Below are 14,850 nucleotides of genomic sequence, written 5' to 3' on the forward strand. Positions count from 1 at the left end.
GGTAGCATATATCACATTAATTTGAGGAAGTCGATTTAGAGCTATCATGATAACTACTATAATTTCCATCAATGTTAGTGTGCCTCTACCATTACTACTTAAGGGTAATTCAAGTATCAAGAAAGCCTCTAAAGATTGGCTAGAAGGAAAATAAGGAGAACCACAAGATGTAGAAAGACGATCACCTAGCCTACTAATATCAAATCTGATGCCACATCAAACTTTAGGTGCATTACATGTCAAAACTTAGGGGATGGATTTCAGAGCCACATTAGTTCCATCTCTAGGAGACACAAAAAAAAGAATGACACATTCATGCATTGGATTTAGCATAGTTGATAGGTAATTCTTGAAGAGAAAAGTCACCCATCAAGAATGCACACTTCAACTTGATTGTGGATGATGGCTCAAAGATAAAGCCAATTGAATTTCTAAAATATTAGCCAATGCAAATTAGAAGAGTACAATTTTGAAAATCCCAAAAAATAACAAATGGAATAGATGTCAATATTTTCTTAGGAAGATGTTGGATCAAGAATTCAAGATTCATAAAAGATTGGAACAATAGTGTAGTGTGTTCTTTACCTCAACATGATAAAGGCAATGCATCGTAGAAATGGAAAGCTAGAAAAACTCTCCTATGGATCTAGATGTTATCAAGATAGGAAGACCATCTTCTAAGGATTAGCTATGTAAAAAAAGGATATTCCCTTTATAGAGTTAAAATGAGATTAGATGCATATTCTAGCAACCCTAGACCTACCATTCATGAACAAAAAGAATGTAGATGTATTAACTCTAAGTTGATAAGATCAATGTAGATAATATATCTCAACTCTAAAAGATAACCCATGATACAATCAACTTACCTCAAGGTTAGATTGATTGAGAAGAAAGAGTGCATATTGGATGTTATCATGGATGAAGAGATAGACCCTAATACCCTACCTATGATTTTAGAACCCAAATTGGACAACTTAAGCTTGTACCAACTAATGCTAACCTCAACCCATACAAGTGTACACATTATCGACTATTAGGGCGGTACACGATAGTGATGAATATTGAACTTAAAAATCCATTGATATCACTTCTATATCTACCGAACTATGAAGAAGTTAGAGAATAAGTATTGCTTTGGTGGGCATTTTAAGATCTAGTGTCAAAAGAAGGAATTGTGATAGATCTTGCCAAGGTCAAAGATGTACAAGAATAGTTTCCCCCAACAACAATCAAAGAAAAGCACAGTTTCTTAAGATTGACTAGATGGCACTAAATCTTTATTAAAGATTATACCTTGATTGATACACTTCTCACAAACTTGCTAAAGAAAAAGACTTACATTATATGGACACAAATTTAGCAATCCAATTTTGAAAGACTCAAGAAAAGTTTAGTAACAAACCCCCTTTTGAAGATTCCTAGACCTAAACTAAGGGTTTGAGGTTATGATAGATGCAAACTCACTACAAGATACAGGCTTCATACCGACGTTCAAAGCGATGAAAAATTTCACCAAAAAAATTGCCCTTGTCGTCGCTAAACATGTCGGTATTAGCGTCTCCATAGAACCGTCACTATCAGCGTAGCTATTGGCGTCCCTATTTGAAACGTTATTTGTGTCGCAAATAACAACACAAATAGCGACGCCAATTGCGATGCAAATAACGATGCCAATAGCAACGCATGCAGTAAATTTGTGATGCTAATAGTGACAGTTACAGAGAAAAAAAAATATGTGGCAGGATAGCACTATGTGTTGTATTTACGTTCTACAAATGGGTTACATGTAAAGTATACAATGGTCATCAAAATGAAGGCAAAGTGTACTTGAATCCACAAGACTGATACATAAAGTAAATACAAGATTGTTTAATGAAAGTACTCATGGAATCATGGCAAGATACAAAGGATGATAATAATATAGTGCATAGAAAATGCCTACATAAATCATAGGACCAAAAAAGAAGAGGATGTGTGCTCCACGAATCCAAGCGCAAGCTATAGATCCTCGCCATCGGAAAGCTTGTCCCGCCGCAAAGGAGCATCGAAGTGACTCTACAAAAAAAGAAACAAGTACACATCAATCCACCATACAATAATGCATTTTAATTAAAATTAGTAACTACAAATAAGAAAGATGAGTGACTTACTGGGCCACTGCATGCATACAATCTATCGATCAATGTAGTGAGACAGTGTCTCTCTGCATATCAAATCTCTAGGACGATGGGATCACGGTTTGTAATGGAGTACTGCAAAGAAAGAAAAATACAACTGTTAAAAACCACAATTGTCGGTACAAGCGATATTCCAAAAAAATAAGCAAGAAGAACAAAAGAAAAACTTACAAAGTCCTCCAGATAAGTCATGTGGCCACTACTCCCAAGATGATGGACCACTCCCGCCTCTAGTTGTGCCCTCAATGCCTCGCGTTGCTATCTCCAATGTCCTGGAGAATCTGTAGCTTCCTTCCTGAGTCAGCACCAGTCATCTACATCTAGCCACTCGGGCTTTGAGGCCCCACTCTTAAGTGCCTTGCGTGTGTTTGATCAACTATGTGACATGTACACACGCATGCACTCCATCATCTAGTCTGTGGAAAACCTATCTAATGTGGTGGGTACTAGAAACTCCTTATGCAAGGATGCTACTACGTAGTCCTTGCTCCCCTCCGGTATGTTCTTCCAATGATCCAAGACGTGCTGCTGAAAAACTTGTTGGCACAACTCTCTCATGCGAGCCATCACCCTCCTTCCCTCATCATTCATGATGACGGCTCCTGTCCTATCATCTACAAGGTATCCATACCCCTCTGGGGTATATCTAAGATGTGTCCTCTCCCATTTGCGACCACACTTTTAGGCATATCCAAGAGATCCATGTACATTTGGTGTACCCACGAGAGTGGTATCTCTTAGAGTAGCATCCATAGGGATGCCACCTTTGCGGACGACTGAGCAAAAGCTAGAGTAACTAGAGTAGATGTCCCCATAGGTGTGACAAATCCCACAAGTGATGCAACTCTAGCAAAATAACGAGATAGAGACACTACATCGATACCTCCACAACAACCACTTAAGCCACCCTCTCTCGAACCTGTACGAGAACGAGGAGAAGCACTTGTATCTCGAGTTGACCGTAGGCTCACCGCATCCATGTCTCCACAGCATCCCCTAGAACCACTCCCTTCATCTGCGCTGGAGTGTCAACCTCGTTACTGGAAGCTGAAGCATCAGAGCATGCCGAAGTAAATCTAATGAAATGGCCTGATGGTATTTAAGACAACTCTTGGTCCGCCATATCTCTGAATCAAGCCATCTGATCTGGAGACATATGTGTGAAGATCTCCTGCAGCTCCTTGTCACTCATCCCTCAACTCATCCTACTATCTAAATATTCATAAAGGTTACTTGTACATACAAAAATTGATATTAACATAATCAATATAAAGATTCAAGCAAAGCACAGCAATATAACTCTAAAATTTTTTATCTTACTCAAAATGCATATTCTAAAGTACCCTTATAAGCGATTCATCAATGAATTGAGTAGGTGGATGCTTCAAGTATGACATAGCCTATGGTCCCATGTCAATCTCTTGATACAACTCTGTATACACTGAAAGGCCGATAGAAAGGTCACTACAAAAGGATGAGTCCACCTCGTTCTCAAAGAATTATTTGTCTCATGTCTTTCCATCATCGTTACCTGATTCTGCCTCCATCTCAGGCTCTAATATTGTAGGAAAGTCTGAAAGGATGTCTATCTCCTCTGGTATTGATGGTATAGAATGGATAATGCCTTCCAAGTGGTAGATTGGCTCAGGCACTCCATCCATCGAATGCCTAGAACTCTTCTAACTGGCCACAATAGGTATACTCCTTCTTGGGGTGAGATGTCACCTCCCTAGAAAAAATTTTACGACCATATCCAATGTTTTTTATATGATATTCAATTAGTTTGTGAATATAATGCATGATTGATATACACTTTTCTTACTGTTTGCTCAAAGTCTGAGATCACTTGATCAATGATCTCCGATTGAAACTTGCTGAAGCGTCGTATGTGTTCTATGGACAAGCAACGCTTTCGTCTAATTGCCAACTTGCATTGAGAGCAAGGACATGGGATACACTGATTAAAATACGCTCACAATTTTGAACATCACGACCTTCATCGTTTTCTACTTGGTCTACATTACAACAAACAATTTGCTTTTGTTCTCATTCTCTTTTTCTTTCTTAATTTGTTTGAGAAGGGATTTCTTCTCTTGTAACTCAACAAAATTAATATCAACTAAAGTCTTGGTTTTTTCTTTGCACATTTCTTTGCACTCTTTGTTTTATGTTCTCTCCCCTTTCTCTTTCATGTTTATTCTCTCTTTCTCATTCTCTCTTTTCCTTTCTTCTTCTCCCTCTCTTATTTCCTATTTCTCTTTCTCTCTCTCTCTCTCTCTCTCTCTCTCTCTCTCTTTCTTTGTTGCCCCTCTCTTTGTTTCTCTCCACCCCCTCATGTTTTCTCACTCATTCTCCTCTCTCCCTTTCTCTTTCTCTCTCTCTTTCCCATTTCTTTGTTATTTTTCATGTTTATTTTGTCTCTCTGGTTCTCTTTTCCTTTTCTTCCCCCTCTCTCATTTCCTATATTTCTTTCTCTCTCTTTCTTTTTTGCCCCTCTTTGTTTCTCTCTACCCCTTTATATTTTCTCACTCATTCTCCTCTCTCCCTCCCTCTCTATCTCTCTCTTTCCCCATTTCTTTGTTATCTTTCATGTTTGTTCTCTTTTTCTCGTTCTCTCTTCCTTTTCTTTTCCCTCTCTCATTTCCTCTCTCTCTCTCTCTCTCTCTCTCTCTCTTTGTTGCCTCTCTCTTTGTTTCTCTCCATCCCCTTATATTTTCTCTAATTCTCCTCTCTCCTTCCCTCTCTCTCTCTCTCTCTCTCTCTCTCTCTCTTCTTTTCCCTCTCTCGTTTCCTATCGTTCTCCCTCAATGCACCCATTCTCCTTGCTCTCTCATTTCTTCTCTTTCTCCCTCAATGCACATCATTGTTTAAAAAAAAAACAAAAAAAGAAGAAATTAAAGAACAAGAACAAACCCTCTCTTTGTTTTTCTCTACCCCTCGTGTTTTCTCATTCATTCTTCTCTCTGCCTCCCTCTCTCTCACTATTTCTCTCTTTCTTTATTATGTTTCATGTTTATTCCTTCTCTCTCTCTCATTCTTTCTTCTTCTCCCTCTCTCAATTCCTCTCTTTCTCCCTCAATGCACATCATTGTAAAAAGAACAAACAAAAAAAAAGAAATTAAAGAACAAGAACAAACCCTCTCTTTGTTTTTCTCTACCCCCTCGTGTTTTCTCATTCATTCTCCTCTCTTCCTCCCTCCCTCTCCCCTCCCTCTATATCTCTCTTTTTCTTTATTATGTTTCATGTTTATTCCCTCTCTCTCTCGTTCTTTCTTTCTTTTTATTTCTTCTTCTCTCTCTCTCTCTCTCTCTCTCTCTCTCTCATTTTCTCTCTTTCTCCCTCAATGTACCTTATTCAAAACAAAAAAAAGAAAAGGAGAAAGAACAAGAACAAACCAAGAGGGAGCAATGTATTAACTGCAAAGGCCTGAGGACGGATTCTTCCTCTCCTCGTCGCAACGACAGCTCCTCTTTGCCCTTTGTGCACTTCCTCCTCTTCTTCGCAAACGGCTGCGGCGAGAAGCTCTTCTTCTCTCTCTTTCTCTCCCTCTCCCTCCCAAACACACAATCTATTTCACTCTCTCTTTCGCTCTTTATGGCAAAATGCCGCACTCAAGTTTTGACTGTTTTTTTTTTGTCTGAGTATTGTCACTATTTGCATTGCATTGACGCAAATAGTGACGCCTCTTATAAGGGGCACAAATCTCTAGGCTATGAATTCCATGTCAAGATTGTGGGAGAGAAGGAAGGAGTCTCACTTGTAGCTTTCTTGCTTGCACAATGGGGGAATACGCACAAGGGTGGAGGCTGAAAACACTTTTTCTATTCTTAGTTGTGTAAGCCAAAAAGAACTCTAGTACATAGAAATAGAAGAACCCTATATATGGGTCTCAAACCAAACTCAACTAACTAAGGTGGCATACTAACTGAGCCACGAACTAGAGTAGATAAGGATAGCTGTCATCTAGCTATTATTCATGGGCGGTGTACTAACCGCATCTGCAAACTGACAAGTCGGTGACATAAATGCACAACGGTCACCCTGGCATATCATGAGTGGAGCTCGATATCTCAACACTCCCCCTCGAGCTCAATCCCAATTCCTGCACACCAAGCAGGTCTATGAACTTGTGCAGCTTCTCTACACTCAATGCCTTCGTGAATATATCAGCTACATGATCCTCTGTGCTGACATAAACTAGATTAATAAGACCTAGTAAAACCCTCTCCCGCACATAGTGATAATGCACCTCAATATGCTTTGTTCTAGCATGATAGACTGGGTTATTTGCCAAGTGTATACTACTCATGTTGTCACAATAAATGACAACTGGCCCATCTGTAGGCTGATGCATATCATAAAGTAGCTTATGCAACCAAGCTACCTCACATGCAGCCATTGCTGCACCCCTGTACACAGTCTCTATGCTCGACAAGGCAACTGTAGGCTGTTTCTTGCTGCTCCAAGTGACTGCAGCACTCCCAAAAGACAACACATATCCACTGGTAGATCATCTATCAGAAATACTACCAACCCAATCAGCATTAGTGTATCCATGCAACTGTATTTGAATCCCAGTCTCATAAAATAGTCCATACTGCAATGTGGACTTCACATATCTGAGTATGCATCTAGCCGCATCCAAATGTGGTTTCCTTGGAGCCTGTATAAACTGACTTACCAATCCAAGAGCATAGCTCAAATCTGGCCTGGTAATAGTCATATAAATCAAACTTCCTACTATGCATCTGTACATAGTAGGGCCTTTGAGAAGCTCACCTGCATCTGCGCTCAACTTCACATTCTGCTCCAAAGGAACTGAAATAGGCTTACAGCCTGTCATCCCATAATTGGACAGCATGTCCAATCCATACTGCCTTTGCAAGAGCCATATCCCACTTGGTGATCTAATCACCTCAATGCCCAAGAAATAACGCAGCTCTCCCAAATCCTTCATCTCAAACTTTTGCTTCAATAGCATTTTCACATGAAGGATATATTCATCATTATCATCTGTGATAATCAAATCATCAACATAAATGACAAGCAGCATAATACCTTTCTCTGTTTTTCTCACATAAAGTGAAAAATCTGCCTTGGAAATCTGAAAGCCAATAGTGACAAGATACTGTCCTATCTTGTCAGACCATGGTCTAGGTGCTTGCTTCAAGCCATACAAGGCTTTCTTCAACCTGCAAACAAACTCTGGATGAACAGCATGCACATAACCTGGTGGCTGCTCCATATAGACCTCTTCTTGCAAATCACCATGCAAGAAGGCATTCTTTACATCCATCTGATGTAAAGACTATCCCTTTGATGCAGCCATAGCAATGACTGCTCTTACGATTGCCATCCTTGCAACCGGACTGAATGTTTCTTCATAGTCAATGCCATATGTTTGTGCATACCCCTTGACTACTAATCTTGCCTTGTATCTGTTCACAGAACCATATGCGTTGTGCTTCACCTTATAAACCCACTTACAGCCAATTGCATTCTTTTCTTTAGGCAAAGGTACCAACTCCCATGTAGCATTTGCTTCCAAGGCATCCATTTCTTCATCCATGGCTTTCTCCCATTTTTCTTTTCCCATGGCTTGCTAAAAAAAAGTGGGTTCTAGTTCCTGTATCACTTTGACTATATATGCATAGTGAATGGCTGTAAATCCATCATATTTCAGCCTATCCACAGGATACCTAGCTCTGGTAGACCTACGCAAAGTAGGCTCACTTCTAGGTGCTCTCAAAACATCCCTGGTCTTCCTTACTCCAGGTGTAACAATAGAAGGAATACCCAACTCATCATCAATGCTCTGTTCTGAGCCACTGGATTCACCATCCACATAAGAGTGACCTGCATTCACATCAAACATGGGCTGATCTACCTTCTCTTTTCCTTTTCGTGATACCTGCATACCACTATCTGCATTGCTTTGAGACGATTCTCCTGATCTCAATCTGCCTGTCCATGGCGAAGAATGTGAACCACTGCTAGAGGACGCTCCAGGTCCACTAATATCTTGTGACTACTGCTGTGAATTCTGTGCAGCATTACCATTTTGTGCATCTACATTATCAATCACATTTACTAGTTTATACTAGCTACTCATCTCATTAAAAACATCTCTGCTCACTGTAAACTTACGAGTAGAAGGGTTATAGCATCTATACCCTTTCTGCTGCAAAAAGTAACCAATAAAGATGCACTTCTTAGCTTTTGGATCCAACTTGGATCTCAACTCATCTGGCACATGAACATAGGCAATGCAACCAAAAATTTTCAAATGAGAAATATCTGGTTTCCTACCAGTATACCTCTCCTCTAGAGTCATCCCATGTATTGTTGCAGTGGAAGTCCTGTTCATTATGTAGACTGCTGTAGGAACTGCCTCAGCCCAATAAAAATCTGGCAGGTTTTTTTCATTGAGCATGGCACGAGATACCTCTCCAATATGCTTGTTTTTCCTTTTTGCAATTCCATTTTGTTGTGGGGTATGACTGCATGAATATTGCTGCTTTATGCCATGCTCCTGTAGGAACCTTGCAAACTCATTTGAGAGGTACTCTCCCCCTCCATCTGACCTTAGGCATTTTATTTGCAGGCCTGTTTCTTTTTCAACCATAGCTTTAAGAGTTTTGAAATGTCCAAAAACTTCACTTTTCTTTTTCATAAAATACACCCAAACTTTTCTGCTATAGTCATCAATAAAAGTGACAAAATAATGACAACCTCCAAGAGATGCAGCTTTAGTAGTCCACACATCAAAGTGGATTAATTTCAATGGCTTCTTACTCTCTTGAACATGTCTAGGAAATGGTTTCCTTGCCTGTTTTCCAAACTAACAGGCTTCACATACTTTATGCATTTCTGCAACCTTGAATTTAGGCAATCCTGCAACAATATTTTGGGCCTGCATTCATTTAAGTCGTTGTACATTAACATGACCAATGCGTTTATGCCAGATATCAATATCTGCAACTACACCGGTCCCATGTGCAAACATTGCTGCACTCAATTCAGGCATGTCTGCATCCAATGTAAACATTCTGCCTTTCTTCTTTCCTTTTGCTATCAGGCGACCTTTATTTTTCATATCCTCAACAAAGCATCTATGAGGATTAAATCTGACCTGCAAGCCTTGCTCAACCATTTGACCAACAGAAACCAGATTCTTGGTGATATTTGGGACATGAAATACATCTGACAGGTATTTCTTTTTCCCATCCTGCATAGACAAAGGAAATTTTCCAATTTGCACAATAGGATGTGCAGTATCATCACCAGTCTCCACAAATCCTGGTTTTTCCATTTTTCTTGCATCCTGCATCCATTTTGCATGACTTGTCATGTGGTTTGATGCACCTGAGTCAACATACCACACTTTGTTGCTTTCTTCTGCACTTGTCACAGAATTGTTCATGTGCTACACCGTAAACAAATGCTCATTTCTGTCATCACCCTGTCTACTAGAAGATGCATAATTTCCTTGTTGCAATTTCCCATTCATGATGTCATTCTGCTTTTTATAGCAGTCTTTAGCCATATGACCCATTTTACCATAGTAGTAGCATTCAACATTGTTGTTTGCATTTTGGCCTCTTTGACATCCACCACGACCTCTTTGGCTCTCCCTGCCTCTAGAGTTACCACGTCCTCCTCCATAGGACTGGTTTTCTTGAGTCTGCTGCATATTTTGATTTCTACCACAGCCTCCAGATCGGCCTCCTCTACCTCTGCCTCTACCTCTTTCAGCATTTGAGTAGAAGACAGTTTCTTTTGAAGTTCCTCCTGAAGAAGATGCACCACCATTTCTCTGCTCCTCAAAAATTAGAAGAGCAATCAACTCCTCAAAATCAGGAAATCTTTCACGAACTGAAATGGATGTCCGAAACTGTGCATAATCCTTTCCTAGACCATTCAAGGTTACAGAAACTAAATCATCATCTTCCACTGGCGACCCAATGGAAGCAAGTGCTTCTGCAATCTTCTTCACCTTCATGTGGTAGTCATTGATGCTCATACTTTCTCTTTGCACATTATGCAACTCTTGCTTGAGCTACATTTTCCTAGCTTGCGTATTTGTGCTATACATTTTTGACAAAGTATCCCATGCCTCCTTTGGCGTACTTGCATCCTGAATATGCACAATCATAGAGTCTGAAATACTGATAGACAGCCAGTACATAACTTTCCTGGCTCTCTCATGCCATGCTTTAAATGCCTGCATTTGCTGTTGATTGGGAACATTAAGAAGAATTGGTTCTTCTTCATTTCCTGCAACAAATTCCCAATATCCTTTTCCCATAAGGAAATTCGTCATTCTAAACTTCCATGCTTGGAAGTTGTTCTTGTCAAGCTTTTCAGTTACAATCTGTGAAAGAGAATCAGACGCCATTATAGAACACTGCAAAAAATTCTGTCATTGCAGAAAAACACAGCTTCACCCTCACAAGGGCAAATCTGCAAAACTGACGAAAGTGGTATTTGACCACACAGTCACTTCCTAGTGACGATTTTGCATAAACAAGAAACAAGGATGATTCTGTAACTCCCAATGTCTCTGCACACAAGCATATGATGCAATTTCTGTGGTAACTTTTCACCGACATGTAGAACAGTGGTCGCACAACATAAAACATGGCCTTTTCCTGAGTGCATGCAAAAAACTTTCGCCTCCAAAACACGCCCCGAAATGGCCTCAAATAAAAAAAACAGAGCAACCAAGGGCTAAAGCCCTTACCCACAGCATATACTGCTCCCTTGCTACACTGCGAAGGGCATCTCAATCTGAGACAATGCACTCTTGCACTTTCCGGCTGTGCTACCTGCAAAGACTTGCTCCTAAAACAGAAAAATGAAAGCAACACTGGTCCTCTTACCAGAACACCGTGAACTTGGCTTGCTTTCTTGAGCTCCTTACCACAAACAAGGCTCTGATACCATGTCAAGTTTGTGGGAGAGAAGGAAGGAGTCTTACTTGTAGGTTTCTTACTTTCACAATGGGGAAATACACACAAGGGTGGAGGCTGAAAATAGTTTTCCTCTTCTTAGTTGTGTAAGCCAAAAAGAACTCTAGTACATAGAAATAGAAGAACCCTATATATGGGTCTTAAACCAAACTCAACTAACTAAGGTGGCATACTAACTGAGCCACGAACTAGAGTAGATAAGGATAGCTGTCATCTAGCTATTATTCATGGGCGGTGTACCAACCGCATCTGCAACTGACAAGTCAGTGATATAAATGCACAACGGTCACCCTAGCATATCACGAGTGGAGCTCGATATCTCAACATTCCATTAGTAGCATTAGTCTTTTACTTTTATATATGGATCGGCCTATGTAATTGTGTCTTAAAATGTCATGGGACTGACTACATGTATGTCAGGGTGCTGATTTTGGTATTCAGAGAGTTACTTTCTTGATGTCAGTTGTGTGATTCTGCAATAGAGAGAGAGAGAGGCAACACCATGCTCTTATGGCTGCTATAAACTATTCTTGATAATTGTGTCATGATCTTTAAGTGTTTGAGTCTCTAATTTGCATTATGGAACCACTAAAACTCTCGTTTATGGTAGTTGAAGTCTATACAGATAGTATATTTGTGTTTGTGTTCTCTATTTTCAAGGCAATGATGTGTTGTTGTATTCTTTGTTTTCTTGTGATGTATGCCCTAAACACTTTGGCGATCCTGTTAGTTTCATGGAAGTTGTTTTCTTGATTAAGACACAGATCTGGAATAAACAGTAGGAATGCTAATGGCATTGATATTTGATAGGGTGCCTTCTATGGATAGTATTTATGTTAGACAATTATCCCTATATATCCAACCCTATCCTTACCAGGAGCAGATCTAGGGAAATCAGGGAGGCTTTAGCAAGACAACACAACAGATTGCAAGGCTAGATGATATGAGTGTATCAGAAGGCTTGGACAGGCTGGATGAGGAGCAATTTATTGATGCTGGGAAGATTTCTTTGGAAGGGGGTACCTTTGCAAGTACCTCAACAGTCTATCATTCTCCTGCTACTTCAGCAGAGTCTCCAAATTTGTCCAATGATTAGGGTATATTACCTCTTGAACATCAAGATACCCCTCCTAGGCAGGCATTTGAGAGACTACAGCATGTAGTGTTGGGAAGAACATTTTTGTTAAGAAGGGTTAGAATTCCATCTCAGAGGGTTATGAATTTTGATCCATTACCACCTCAGAGGAAGCCCACGAAGAAAATTATAATGAATTAGAATCAATTAGTTAATCTAAAGGTTCGAGCATCCAAATTTTCAGGCAAGAAGAAAGAAGACCTTGATTTCCATGTGGCACAAATCGAGACAAGATGGATAGCCAGCGGCTTTAACCAAATGTATGGGGACCAGGTCAAAAAGCAATAATTTGTTGCCACCTTCAGGGGAAAGGCTATGGACTGGTTTGCCAATTATGGTATGGCAGCCTTCAATTCATATGATGCTTTAAAAACAACATTTTTAGGGAGGTTCCATAATAACAAAACTCCATGAGATATTTTAAGGATGATCAAGAAGATCAAACAAAAGACTATGTTGGTGGAGGACTATGCCCAGAAATTCAGGAACCTATTGAATAGGCTGGATGCTGATGATACACCTTCAGTGGAAATGCAGATCAACTACTTTATGAAGGGTTTGAGAGGTAAGATTCAGGATCCCATTGCCAATGTTGAGATGGGTCAGAATGATACATTAGACACATTGATTAGGGCAACTATGACAGTGGAAAAAAGACTTGGTACCTCTCGATCTAAGAACTATAAAGATGAGGATTCTTAAGACTCAGATTTTGATGCAAATTCAGAATTAGATTCAGACACAAATACTAATGCTAAGGATAGTGATTACAACTAAGATTCAAATGATGACTCAAGTGATTCTGATGAGGATAACTCTAGCAGGAGGAGACATTAGAAGAAGAAGAAGACATCAGGATCAACCAAGACCAACAAGAAGAAAGCAAAGGACAAAGATAAGAAGAAGTCAAAGGACATCAAGTTGGATAAAATGATAAAACAAAAACTAAAATATTTGGATATTTTTGAAAGTAAGAAGAAGGAAAAGCATTGTGAGATATGTAAGAGAAAGGGCCATGAAACTAGGACTTGCTGGTATAATCCTAATGTCAGGATGGCACAACAGATGCCAGTGATGCATGCTAGGCCAAGACCTATTCAACCAACTATAGTAAATCAGACTATTCTTGACACCATACCACAGAGACCCTTTAGAGGACCTAGAAAAATGTAGGCAAGAGAGCCTTGGGGAAATTTTTAGGCACAGTAGTGCAAACTACCCAAACAGGAGCATGCCACTATTGTGAGGTCAAGGACACTTTGTTGGACCAAACTGTGAACTTTGGGCAAGACATAGGACTGAGAGAGGAATGCCAGTAGCAAGGTCCTGCAATGACGAAAGAGCTGTAGGAGCATCTCATCAACAACATCCACATGCCCCAGTTGTAGCAGTCCTTATAGAGTTACCTGATCAAGATGAGAAAAGGCAATCTCCTGATGGTGAATGAACTACTTGCTGTAGGAAAATTTAGCAAGAGAAGGTTCAAGATGAGGCAAAGGAGGTGTCAGGTAATATTAACGTTGCAAGTATGCATGCTCATTGTGATTGTTCTAATTGTATTGAAACTGTGGAATGTCAAGAGGAACCAATGGTTTTAGTAGTAACTAGGAGCCAAGCTAGTATGAAGCTTGATTGGCACAAACAAGAGAAGACAAGGAAAAAGGTAACAAAACAAGTTAGAAAAATGCAAAAAATGGCTGAAGAATTTGAATCTAATCAAGTTGATGATGTAGGGGATTCAAGTCTACAGAAACGTGAAATGTAGGAGCAGTTTCCTAAATATTATGAGTATGTTCCTGAACAACGGAATCGGTCTCACGATGATCAGGAGCAAGTTCCTGATAGCATAAATGATGGAAAATTACAGCAAGGAGGCTCTGAGGAGCTATTTCAAGCTTTAGCAAAGTGTTCTTTGCATTTGACCTTGGAGAGAAATTTGGATCTAATACCAAGATTCAAGGAGAAATTACTTTTGAAGATCAGGCAGAAGCAACAAGAAGTTCTTGAAAGTATAACAGTTCAAGATCATGTAGTTCTTTATTTTCAGGCACTCATATTAACTCAACATGAAGTTGTGGATTATCAAGTACCCACCATTCAAGTTGAGTATGTAGAAAGAAAACATGATGATGTCTCATTGGATGGAGGTTTAGGAGTTAATATACTTCTTGAACATACATATTTGGCAACTAAGCAAGAAGAGTTATTCCCATCCCCATTTCAGGTCCGGATGGCAGACCAAAGGAGATTGCAACCTTTGGGTATTCTTAGAAATCAAAAAATTTGAGTAACTGACCTGAAGTTTAGGGTCAGTTTTGTGGTCTTGAGAATGTTAGAAATTGGAGAGTCTTATACAATGCATTTGGGAAGACCTTGGTTCTCTTAGACTAGCTACACTTAAGCAGGATTGGGAAAATGACTGTGTGTGCATTCTAAGAGGACTTAAGGAAATCAAGTTATCCACAGTGAATAAGGTTATTTTAAAAAGTTCAGCTAGACCTGTAGTAGCTCAAACTATTAATCTTGTAGATGAGGTAGAAGATGATGAGGAGGAATTATTTC

The sequence above is a fragment of the Lygodium microphyllum genome, chromosome 4 (genome assembly GCF_053477565.2).
Source record: "Lygodium microphyllum isolate KBCC chromosome 4, Lygodium_microphyllum_v1.1.10, whole genome shotgun sequence".
NCBI classification, from domain to species: Eukaryota; Viridiplantae; Streptophyta; class Polypodiopsida; order Schizaeales; family Lygodiaceae; genus Lygodium; species Lygodium microphyllum.